At 41.5% G+C, this 10,019-nt stretch overlaps 1 pseudogene; it reads right to left on the bottom strand.

The window, feature by feature from the left end:
• Positions 1-7,473: 7,473 nt before the first annotated feature.
• LOC102540416 (protein spire homolog 2 pseudogene) lies at positions 7,474-9,784 on the bottom strand (annotated as a pseudogene).
• Positions 9,785-10,019: the final 235 nt, after the last annotated feature.

Here is a 10,019-nt window from a genome sequence, read left to right as displayed (position 1 = left end):
CTGGCAGTGAGACTCGGGCATCAAGATTTCTTAAAGATCCCCCAGGTAATTCGCATGGGCAAGTGAGTTTGAAAATCACTGCTCTACTCTAGGGCCTCACTGCTCAAGCATGTGGTCTCCCACCCTGCAGCATCCATTGACATCAACTGGGGGCTTGTTAGAAATACAGGGTCTCAGCCCCCAGGCCAGTCTGCACTTTAACAAGAACTCAAGTGACTCATAAGCACTTTAAAGTGTGACAGGGAGGGGCAAGGGTACAGCTCAGTGGTAGAGTGCACGCCTAGCACACCTGAGGTCTATGGGTTCAATCCCCAGCACCTCCATCAAAAAAGTGAGTGAACCTAATCACCTCCCCTCCCCCCAAAAGATAATAAAATAAGAAAACTTTAAAAAAATAGTTGGACAAAGTGATTTTAAAAAAATAAAATGAGACAAGCACTGGCCTGGGGTACAAAAAAATGCAATCTGGTGAGCGTCTGAAACTTTTTGACTTCTAGATCAATGATTCACTGAAGCAGGTCCAGAGGTTGCTGCTTTTGTTTTTCTCATTCTCTGGTGACACTCGCCCTCCCCCATCAATGGATGCTCTGGTTGGGGGGAGGGGAGAGTGACTGGAGCAGGGGAATTAAATTCAACGAGCACCTCAAGAGGGCCCTACAGAGTGAGTAAGGGAAGAAGAAACACTTCAATTAGCATTTGGACATATTCTGGACATATTCTGTTCACTATATTATTAATTACCATGTTGCCTCATAAGCAGCTACTCTCAGGAGGCCTCCCCATAAACCAGCTGTTTCTTACTCTCTCTCCTCCCCACCCGCCAATTTCTTATTTCATAATTTCTCAGCATCTCACCAGACCACTCCCGAATGATTTAGAAAGTGAAACCAAGGCTGATTCAGAATCGGAATAAATATTAACCTAGACTTACTGTTTCCTTAAAGAAGTAGAAAGAGGTCTAGATTAAACTAGAGCAACATCGTGACCAAAGGCAACCAAATAGAAACTTTACTGTCTTGCAGTGTTTTGAATCCATAAGATCATATTTTTATTAACCCAATTCACATACTTAGCCTTTGTCCTCATCTCAAAGGTAAGGCATGGCTGTACACTCATCTCTGTATCCATGTGTTTGTGTTGTGTAGTCACGACAAATATGAATTCTCAGGATGCCTGTGTCCAGGGCAGTGAGGTGTAGAAAGAGCCTACGGCTGGGAGTGAAGACACCTGGGTCCCTTACAGCAAGTCACTTTTCAGTGCTGGGCCTCAGTTTTCTTGCTTCTATATTAAGGGACTTTATAGTTGAGGTTGCAAATTCAGATGCCTACCGGGGCTTAGGTAAAAATCTAAATGAGGCAAAGGCAGCCCCAACTCAGCCCCTCTCTCTCCTTATCAACCTTGTGAAAATGTGGGCCCAGTGCTGCCAGATTTCAAGGGAAGCAAAAAAAAAAAAAAAAATCTGGATTTTTGTTTGTAATTTCTCAATTTTTGAATATTAGGAACTAATGTAACTTCCTTTTTTCTCAGAATTTGGAAACCACACCAAACACTCCTGAGGCTATAGTCCATCTGGGGCTAGCCAGGTGAGGACCTCTAGACTCAGTGACATCCCTGGGCTCTTTAAAAATTCCAATTCTACTCGTTTAATGAATTTGCTGTTCTTTGTGTAGTCATAAAGTTCATTCTTTCAATAAATATTTGAGTACCCATTATAAGCCAGAAAACATAGTTGATTGGGGGAAAAAAAAACAATGAGGCAAGGTTTTTACTTTTAGGTGAGCAAATGGGAAAGCTAAATGAGATACCCCAGTAAACGATAAGGCTTCGTGAATAATTAGACTTGTTGAAAAGTCTAAGGAAAGACAGATTCGATTCTTTAGCTGGATACACAATCTTTCTGAGGCTTGGCATTTTCATCTGCAAAATGAACAACATAATATGTCCCCATCAAGCCTGTGTGAAGATTAAAATTCTGTCACATACTTGGCACATAGTAGATGTTCAATAAATAACATCATCCAGTGCTAATACTTTAGTTACATTATAAACTCCTCGGAATTAGGGGTTGTGTCTGATTAAAATCATACGATGGTGGAAGGTATAGCTCAAGTGGCAGAGTGCATGCTTAGCAAGCATGAGGTACTGGGTTCAATCCCTGGTACCTCTTCCAATAATAAACAAACAAACAAACAAACAATCTTAATCACCTACCCCTGCAAAAAAAAAAAAATCATATGATGGCAGTTCTTGACTTGGAAACAGCAGGCTGTGTCCCCAGTGTATACCTTTGAGATTGTTTTCCAGTGGAGGCAGCATCAATTGGTTACTTCCGCAAGCAAATCCAAAAAAGCCTATTTAAACTGTAGGATGGCCTAAATATTGCACAATTGCCATTTAAAAAAAAACAAAACAGAAAATAGCCCTGATGCAATGCAAATGCAAGAGAAGAAGCTCTTCCGGGTTCTTTTCAACAAACAACGTTAAAGGCTTTTTGCTTATTGTGAGTGGTGCTTGACCGGCTAAGGCAGATTTAATTAAAAGACCAAGAGCAAAGAGTTGCATACTTGATGATTCTGAAGGGGGCTTCTAGGGATATTTAAGGGCCTTTAAGATGGATGATTCTACATTTGCTACTTTGTCTAATGGCACTTAAAAACATTTAACTTTCTTTTTCCTTGAGCCAATTATCTCTAACATTGTTTTCACGCTTACCCTTAAAGCACCATCTTTAGGCTGATGACTCTCAAATTTGTATCTCTGGGCCACATTTTCATATATCCAGCTCTTAGCCTGGCGTCCCTACTTGAAGATCTTCTGCATGTCTTAGATTTGACATGGACAGGACAGAACTCTTGACCCAAATGTGCCTCCTCCTAAGCCTTTCCTACATCAATAAATGGCATCACCATATGCTGGTTGCTCAGGTCAAACCGTGGGAAATATTCTTAATTTTTCTTATTCCTATCACCACATCCAGTCCCTCAAGTAGCCCTGTGTATTTTGACTCCAGTACTCCATGGCATTGTATGAAAAATGGGATCATTTCTCACCGTGTGCACTGTAAGTTCAATTCAAGCCACCATCCTCTCTACTCCAGCAGCCTGGTACCCTTCCCTCTGCCTTTCCCATTTCTGTCCTAACAGAGCAGCCACTGGAATCTTCTGAAAGCATAAACGACTTCTCTTTCTTGCTCAAAACCCTCCAAAGGCTTTTTGTTGCAAGTGGAATAAAACCCAGACCTGTTACCATACCCCACGCACAGGTCTCTATGTGACCTTGCCTCTACCCGTTCTCCCCCCGACTGGACTTACCAGCAGCTCAGAGCCCTCGCACGTCTCCATCTCCTACCAGTAACTTCTTTCATGGCACCCTGCCCCCTTCTCATCATAGTCTTTTCCTCAGAAGGGCCTTCCCTAACCTCTCTGCCAGAGCTTCTAGCTGTTTCCCAATACCCACTCTTCCCCTTTTCAAAGAAATGGAACCTCCTATTTTTAGCTGAGTCCATAATTAGTCTTCCTTAAACTGGTTATGGCTACACGACTAAGTTCTGTCCAATGCAATGTAAGTGGAAATAAAATGTAGCAGTATCCAAGAACCATCCTTTAAAAATCTTTGGTATATACCTTTTGATCTTTTTTCCTCCCCTTTTATTCCTTCTGCTGGCTGGAATATGACCTGACGGCTGGAGCTGGAGTAGCCACCTCAGACCATGAGGTAACCTTGGAAATGGAGGCCAATCACAGCAAAGCAACAGAATAGAAGGAGCTTGGAAGGAGGACTTCGTGGAATGAACTGCCATAACAGCCCTGGATTTCTTGCTTCTGAACTTCTACTTGAGAGAGAAACAAGTTTTTATTTTATTGAAGCCAGTTATTTTGAATTCTGTTACCAGCTTAATTCCAACCAATAGACTACTCTAGCTGAGGCGACCCTCTTTCATATTTATGTGTATTTTTTCTTTGAAGCACTTAGAACCTTAAATTACCCTGTATATTTATTTATGCTTTTATTTATGTTTTTATTATCTGTCTTCCCCTCTCTGGAATATAAACTTCTTTTTTGTTGTTGTTGTCTTTACTTTTTTTTTAATTGAGGTATAGTCAGTTTACAATGTTGTATCAATTTCTGGTGTACAGCACAATTCTTCAGTCATGGAATATAAACTTCTTCAGGCCAGGGATTATCTGATGTTCAGTGCTGTATCCCTGTCTCCAGCAAGAGTTCCTAGTACATAATAGGTGCTTAATAAATATTTGTGGAATGAATGGGTAAGTGAACACCTACTGTGTGCTAGAGAGAGAGATACAAAGATGATTGACACATGTCTCCAGAGTCCCTTGCCTCAGAAGCTCACGGTCTAGTGGGAACTGACTCTCCGTTGGAAGGGGCAGTCATTCTCATTGGGTTCCATCTAACCGTGGTTCTCAGCCAGGGGCAGTTTTGTTCCCCAAGGAGTGTTTGTCGATGTCTGGAAATATTTTTGATTGTTACAAGTTAGGGGATGCCACCAGCATCCAGTGAGTAGAGGCCAGGGAAGCTGCTAAACCTCCTACAATGCATAGAACAGCCCCCACAACAAGTAATTATCTGACCCCAAATGCCAACAATGCCGAGGTTGAGAAACCCTGACCTAGCAAAGGTCAGTGTCATTTAGATTTGCCAGGGGGAAAGTTGTTTGGGCTGTGTGAGAGTGGAAACCATGGAGTGTGGGGGACACGTGCCATGTGGCCTCTTTGATGTTATTAGTGAGATTGTAGGATTAAGCCCCAAGTAGAGGTCAGCTGAGTTGTCAAATTCTGCAAAAGCTCTCCATTGAGAGGCTGGCTCCAATCATTAATGTCACGGGGCTATGTTTTGGGGACAGTCAGTGTGCATCCAGAACAGGTAAAGTTATGTCCAGAACTCTAGAAGCCAAGCCAGAGAAGCTCTTTGAACAGCGTTTTTTTGTTTTGTTTTGTTTGGTTTGGTGGGGGAAGTAATTAGGTTTATTTACCTATTTATTCTTATAAGAGGGACTGGGGATTGAACCTAGGACCTCATGCTTGCTAAGCATGTGCTCTAACACTTGAGCCATACCCTCCACCCACTATTGTTATTAATATAGAGAAATCCTAGGTGAATTCTCAATTGGCCTGGCCTCAGGAAGGCTGAGAGAGCTCAGAGGCTCTACCGCTCTCTGCTGTAATAATTCTCTTCTCTATTTCTGTTCGGCTGAAAGGAGTATATCCACATTCATGGCTCTCCCACAAAATGTAATTTTCTCTTGCAGGTAAATAAACGATAGATGAGGGTAGTTGAAGGGACAGATTATGGAGGTGCTAGTTCTGGGCCACTTCATATTTTAACTTTTTTTTTTTTTTTTAGCTTTCCAATTTGTTGGACATGGATGTATTTGGTGACCTTGGGTAGGGCACTTAATCTCCCTGAGCCTCAGTTTCCTTATCAGCAAACTCAAGGGGTTGGGTCAGGCCATGGCTTAGTTGCTTCCATTCTAAATAACCATGACGACTCATTTATCACCTGTTAACCATCAGATAATTGATGGCAACAAATGCCTGGGTTTGAAGAAATAAATTTGAAAATATGGGAAAGACTAGAGTGGTTCTTAGCATCAATGTTCTTCTCCGCCACCCGCCCCTGACCTGTGTTCAAAAACAAAACATATCAGCATTAATCTCTGGAATGGTAGTTCCAGAAATACGTTTCTTAGAACATAGCTCCTTAAGATATGAAAATGGAACTCTATGTGAAAAAACAGAAAACAAAAAACAAAAAAGCTGAGAAGCATACTAGCTCCCATTCTTGGAAAGTAATAAAAAATCATTTTAACCTTTTATAAACCCAATGTTTCTCACTTACTTCACTAGAGAATTCATTTTTCCTTGAATGATTTTTTGCTTTTTAACATTCTGTAGAACTACAGAACTAGTATTCCTTGAAACTCACTTTTGGAATTTCACCTGCCTTGGTCTATAATGACATTACCCTTTGCTCTGTACCTGCTTGGAGGAGTGATGGTACCTGCTAAAAAGTATCCCAAAGAAAACAGAAAATGTGCTTCACAACTTCCTCGGCCTTCAGTACAAACATGGGCATCACCCATATACCTGATATCAGGCAATGATAACATGCTTAGACACACGATTAATAAAATCTACTTACTGGTCTCATTTTGTTTTTACATAGCCTACGATGCTAAGAAATAAAAATTTAAACTTATGCTTCTTTGCTGAATTTACTCCACCAGTCTTATTCACTAAGTGACTCTATTGCACAGATGGCAAATAGGTTATTTTCTCTCATGACAACTTTGCTAAATAGGTAGTAGCTGCCTAGAGCTCTGTATCAAAAATAATATTAAGACCTTGAATGGGCTTGGAGGGAAAAATATGCTGTAATTGATTCTTAATGTCTGTTGTGGGTGTACTGCTATGATTGATTATTGATGTCTGTTGTGGGTGCAGACTAATGGAAGGCATAGGATGCTTGTTGCATGTTTCCTCACCAAAAATCAGAGGCTTCTTACAAACTACCCACGTTGGCGTGGTTGGAGGGTTAATACACCTAAGTACCTAAAAGAGTGGCTAAGCTAATTCTACAGTGTTCGAAAAGGGAGAGTTCCTCCAGGTCTTGAGGTAAAGATAAATTGTATGCAAGAGTTGATTTGGGCCTTGATGGTTAGAAAAGTTAGGTCTTGTGAGAGAAAAGTTTTAGCAGAGACAGTGCAAGTGCTGCCAATGCCCCAGGGATGGCTTGTATCTCTGGAGCTGCCCAGATACAGTGTCAGCATCCCTTAGACAGTGCTCAGTAAAGATGCATTTTTACCCTTTGTCTAGCACAGCTCCGTCCAATAGAAATATAATTTGAGCCACAAACTTCTAAGCTTTCTGGTAGCCGCACTTAAAAAGTAAAGAAAAACAGGTGAAATTAAGTTTAATAATATACTGTATTTAACCCAATATATCCAAAATATTATCACTTCGTATAATCAATATAAAAAATCATTAATGAGATCATTTACATTCTATTTTTGGTAATAAGTATTTGAAAGCTGGTGTATATTTTACCAACAAATGTATCTCAGTAGGAACCAACCACATTTCAAATGTTCAATAGCCCCAGGTGGCTGGTGGCTACTGTGTTGGACAATGTCAATCTAAACTGCCACTCTTAGTCATATGTTGTGTTCTCCAAAAATTTGTTTGAATACAGTTAACTTAATTTCAGCAGTTTTCCCAAACTCTATGCTGATGGACGCAACTGGTGCTAGAAATAGTTTTTAATGTAAAAACTGTTCATTTAAATAGCATATAAGAAAAATCCATTAATTCATTACTTGAAGATAATTTAAATTATTAATTTAAAATTTGAGATTGTTATTTTCGCTTCCTGTTAACATTAGGAAGACAAAGTTATTAAGTAGAGAACAGTAAGAGTTCCTATGACTTGTTATTTCTCTCTCTCTCTCTTTTTTTAAATCATTTTTTGGCCCAGTGTGTAGATAGGGTTGTGTGCAAACTTCTTAGAAGGCATTTCATCTTTACGTGGCCGGAAGTGCAGACAGCTATCTTGCAAAAGAGATAGGGCAGCCATGAGGACAGCGGGAACTTGGTTCCGTAGCAGCAGCAAATCTTCCCGTCTTCAGGCCGCTGAGGAGCTCCTTGTTCTGCAGGAACCTCTCCGAGTCGGCCTTCACCAGCACATGGCGCACACCCATCACCTCCTCCAGAGTCAGAACAAGGCTCTCTACCTGGTGGCTGAACTCCAGCCACAGGTGATTGGCGTCTGGGACAGCGGAGGCCCCTGGCCTGTCTTCAGCTGAGCCCAGGTCACTGCGTGAGGGGCAGCTGGGGTCAGGTTAGGATGGGACACTAATTGGAAAGGAACCCTGCTGCTCGGTGCTCGGCCTCCAGGAGTGCACGCTACTCGCGCTGGGCCACAGTGGTGCCAACCCTCCTGGGGACCCAGTGGCCGGCTACAGGCCAGAGGTCGCTTCGCTCCAGAGCCAGGCCCAGGTCGTGCTGTGAGAAAGAACTGTCTTGTTTCAGTGTCACCTCCCCGCACGGAGACTCTTCCTCCTCGGACGTGTTCGTCTCCTCCGGCTCGGCCAAGGTGGGTGCCTTGAGCAGGACCTGGGGCCGCGGGCACAGGGGCTACTCCCTGCATCCAGGATGGATGGGTTGATACAGAAAGTGGACTTGACGTAACCAGAGCAGGTGTTGAAGATGCAAGGCAGAGAGCCAAACCGCTGGGCATCCCAGCACCTGCCCTCTAGAGGCCGCAGCCTCTGTTCCTGCTTTATGTCCTTAATTGAGGTGAAATGTACATAACATAAAATGTACCATTTACGTGTACAGTTTGGCGGCATTAAATACACTCACACTGTTGTTCTCTCAACAACGCATCTCCAGAACCCTGTCATTCTCTCAAACTTAAACGCTATACCTGTTAAACAATAACTCCCCAGTCTTCCCTCCTCCCAGGCCCTGACAACCACCATTCTACTTTCTGTCCCTAAGAATTCAATCACTCTAGGTTCCTCATATAAGTAGAATCATTCAGTATTTGTCCTTTTTGATAGAGCTTATTTCACTTAGCATAATGTCTTCAAAGTTCATCTATATTATAGCATATATCAGAATTTCCTTTCTTTTTAAGGATGAATGATATTCCATTGTGTTGCTATATTACATTTTATTTATCCTCTCATCCATCAATGGACACTTGGGCTGCTTCTATCTTTTGGCTGTGTGCTATGAATATGAGTGTACAAATATCTGTTTGAGTCCCTCCTTTCAATTCTTTCGGGCATATACCTAGAAGAGAAATCACTGAATCATATGGTAATTCTATTTTTTAATTTTTTCAGGAACTTCCATACTGTTTTCCAAGGTGTCTGCTCTATTTTACATGCCCATCAGCAATGCCAAAGGGGTCTAATTTCTCCACAGCGTCACCAACACTTGTTATTTTACGTTTGTTTATAGTGGCTGTCCAAATGGGTATAAAGTGATATCTTATTGTAGTTTTGTTTTTAATTTCCCTAATGAGTAGTGATGTTGAGCATCTTTTCATGTGCTTTTGGCTACTTTTATGTCTTCTCTGTTTTATTGAAGTATAGTCCGTTTACAATGTTGTGTCAATTTCTGGTGTACAGCATAATAGATCAGTCATACATGAACATACATATATTCATTTTCATATTCTTTTTCATCATAGGTTACTGTAAGATACTGAATATAGTTTCCTGTGCTATACAGTGTAAACTTGTTGTTTATCTATGTTATATATAGGAATGGTCAGAAAAAGAGTCCTCTTTTATATGCCCCTCAAGTGGTTTTCAGGTATGGGGTGTCTTATCTTTGACATCACTAGCCCAGCGTTCAAAACCAGGTTCTACCCCTTACCATCTGGGTGGCCTGGGGCAAGTTACTCACTAATCTTTCTGAGTGCAGTTTCTTCCTATGTAAAAAATCAGGATTTGATAATATTTACCTCCCAGAATTTGAGGAATGGTGGCAGTTAGAAATAAATATAATTAAAATTCTCAGTATGTAGTCATTATTATTTTAACAAAATGGTGATAAAGGTGGTCTCTACTTTAAAATTAGAAAGGGTGCTCAGGACCAGGCTTTGTCTTTTCTTAGCTCTTTTCCATACCCGGTATTTGCTAGGAATAAACACTTTCCAAACACTTGCTGATGACTTGGAGACTAGGCTATTATTTTCCTACAATCCTATTATTTTCACATTTTTCTGTTTCTCTTACCCAAGGTGATGTCATACTCAGCCATCTGCTTCCCCTGCATCCAAAAGTCACCTCAAGTCATGCTTTTTCTGAGAAGCTTCTTCCGGGGGCCCAGCAGGAGGGTCCTCTGCTAGATGGTATGTCTGGGGGATGGTCCAAACACCATGCGGAGAGCAGTGTGACCTTCAAATCACTGTAGCACAAAAGACCTCCCAGAATAAGCTTTCATTTGCCTCCTTGGCTCTGGACGAAGGTTTCAGTTACGACACAT

This window comes from Vicugna pacos, chromosome 18 (genome assembly GCF_048564905.1).
Source record: "Vicugna pacos chromosome 18, VicPac4, whole genome shotgun sequence".
NCBI classification, from domain to species: domain Eukaryota; kingdom Metazoa; phylum Chordata; class Mammalia; order Artiodactyla; family Camelidae; genus Vicugna; species Vicugna pacos.
The sequence above is the reverse complement of the archived record's forward strand: the minus strand, read 5'-3'. Positions and strand labels throughout refer to the sequence as shown.